We start from the raw sequence: 2,842 nt of genomic DNA, 5'->3' as shown, positions 1-2,842 counted from the left end.
CTGCAATTCGGGGAAGAACTCTACTACTTATCTCTTACCTAGAACAGGACCTAACGAAGGGATATTGAATATGGGGAGGAACGCTCGAAGTACATCGTGTTTCGTAATGACTTCGAAGCTAAGTGCCCCAAATGGGGCCAAGATGTGGAGATGGGCGACTTGGCGTCTTTCTGGTCTACAGAGACGGGGATTGTTGTTGTAGCCCTACACCCGGAAAACTTGCATCTGAAATCCATCTGAAGATCAGTATGTACTTCCGGAGATAATTTCTATGACTTTCTTATACCTTTATGACGCTTTCCGGTGATGAAGACTTGCGAGTTGGTTGAAGGACCAGCATCCTGGACGCTTTACAGATGAGATGATCGATCATTGAATGTTAGCTATGACCAGTAAGTTTATTATGAACCGTTTATTAGTCGCGCTGTGACCCATTTGTTATGTTCGTCAATCTCCCGTGGACTCACGTCGTCGCTGTCGTTCTTCGTATCAACTGGTACTTGAACCGATAAAGAGTCCTCGCTATCATGAACAACTGATCAACCGTTGAACAGCCCGAACCTACAGATACTTTTGCCATAGTAACACAACCTCAGGTTGTGTTACTATGCTCCTCACTTTAACCTTGCCCAATAAATTGACCTATCAAGTAAAGTATCGTTACACACGATTGCACACTTTCCCGCCGTCGATATCCCGGGCGGACAAATATCTCATGAAAGTGCAGAAACGCCTACGTCCAAGGCACCAGTATCGACAAGCCCAGACATCGACGGCTTCCTTATTCACTATGCTGACCTTGGGACTCATTTCTTGTTAATCGACTATACATATAGAAAACATTCCAGGTTTGTTATCTAAGCATGTTGGGTAGTTTGTTCGGTGAAAGACGTTAGCTATTTGTCAAGGCAGCTAGCTAACACATGGTTAGAAGAATCGAGTAGTAGCTAACATGCTGAATGAGTTGTGCGTGCGTGCGTGCGCGATGAGTTATTTTGACTGAACTACCGACGGTCCGAGGGCATCAGATGAATCAAACGAGTCCTCTATGACCGGAGGTTTGCAGAAAAATTGTAAAACTCGACTACTCCCACAGCTTCAAGAAATATGTTTGGTGCACGAGTTTGGTGCACGATTCGAGATGTATTGACTATCAAATGGCCATGACGATCGCAACTGAATATCACTTTTGATTATCGCATCTCCACAATGATCTGCACAAGATATACACAAGCCCAAATGGGTCAACTCACGTCTGCTACTGCACGAGAGTGCTCGGCTGCTTGTGCTAAATGCCGACTATGCACCAATGCGTTGAGCATCTGGTCACCGAAGCCAGTATCCTTCAGAGTTGCTGAAAACATTATATTGTTTTCACCAGCTTAGTTTCGGTGAAGAAGGGAGTCACTGAACTATGCTCCGATGTAAACTCCAAGAACAGTGTGCAACGTTCACAGGCAGTGTAGTCAACTCTCGGATGGCCGCGACTATTTTCTAGTTACCATGTCAGCGGGTCTCGCGAAATAGCATGAGGACGGAACTTACGAGCTAGGCTTCGTGACGAATCCTGTGTGTTGGTTAGATTCGCAGCAACAGAAGACTCTGATATGGAACCCCGAACCATGTGAAGCATCTAAGGGAGACTCCAGAAGGTGGCAGAGGACGGGCCATAGCATTGGTGCGAGGAAAGGTAGAAGGTGGGAAGCCCCACTCTGTCTGCCAAATCTCGACTTCGATCGAGCAAGTTTGCAATCGAGTCCAATCTGTCAAACTCGTAGTTCTTCAGATGCCTCAGGTCATCAGCTGCCCTATTCGCGTCCCTGACTACAAACGACCCGTTTTGACGGCGAAGAATCCCCGACAACAGCACGGAACACTGCCGATATGAAACTGGATTTTCGTTGCTTGTGTACACTGTACACTAAATGCGTTGTTGTTTTTGTAGGCATAAATACAATTCACGCGCCCACCTGTGAGCTGTAGACTATGATTGATCCCGCTTGGGTGCATGCCACTCTCGGCTCGAGAGGCGTCTTGCCGAGCTTCGAGTAACTTGTGTTCAACAATACCGAAAAGTTTGCATTTTGCTGACAAGGAGATTGGATACTGCTAGAAATGGTAAGCCACACGAATTGGCGACAGAACGAGAATTTGGTAACAGAACTAGAATAGACTTCGATTCGCTGCTTCTGCTTCCGAACGCCACCAAACTCACTTGCCATGTAATTATCCAACAAACGAGTCAATGTTCGTGTCAAGGCCTCTTCTTCATTAGCTGCTGCTGCAGTCTCGTCCGCCAGCTGTAGACTATGCGAGCCCGCCTTGTAAGCGTGGTGTCTAGGCTTATGAAAGTCTATGAATCACACGACGGTATACATACATCGCACTAGCTCTAGCGGATGCCGTCGATACCCAAGCAGCATCTCGGAAGCCAACACCTTTTCCCAAGTCCTGTCGCTAACTAGCTGCTAGGCCAGACGAAACCTCCCGGTCCTCACCGTAATATCAAAAGCTGAGCATTTATCATCGTGTGGCTGATGCAGGGTTGTGGGGAAATGCGCAGATGCAGTCATAACAAAGAACAGTATCCGGAAGCAATGTGACCAATTGCATGGATAGGAAAGTGCTTTATGCTTCCAGGCAAAATCGAAACTGTTGACTCACCGAGTCGCCCCATTCCAATCTTGGATCACAGCATAAAGTGTCATTATATTCGTATGTTTGACTAACATCGGGAGTGGGCGGCTACGAACAGTAGTGCTTTACCTAAGTCCGCTAACCGCACTTCTTTTGCGTTTCACTGTTCGTCATTTTGCCTTTGATATACTTCTTAAATGCGGAC

Source organism: Perkinsus marinus (genome assembly GCF_000006405.1).
Source record: "Perkinsus marinus ATCC 50983 genomic scaffold scf_1104296953396, whole genome shotgun sequence".
Classification (NCBI taxonomy): domain Eukaryota; phylum Perkinsozoa; order Perkinsida; family Perkinsidae; genus Perkinsus; species Perkinsus marinus.
The sequence above is the reverse complement of the archived record's forward strand: the minus strand, read 5'-3'. Positions refer to the sequence as shown.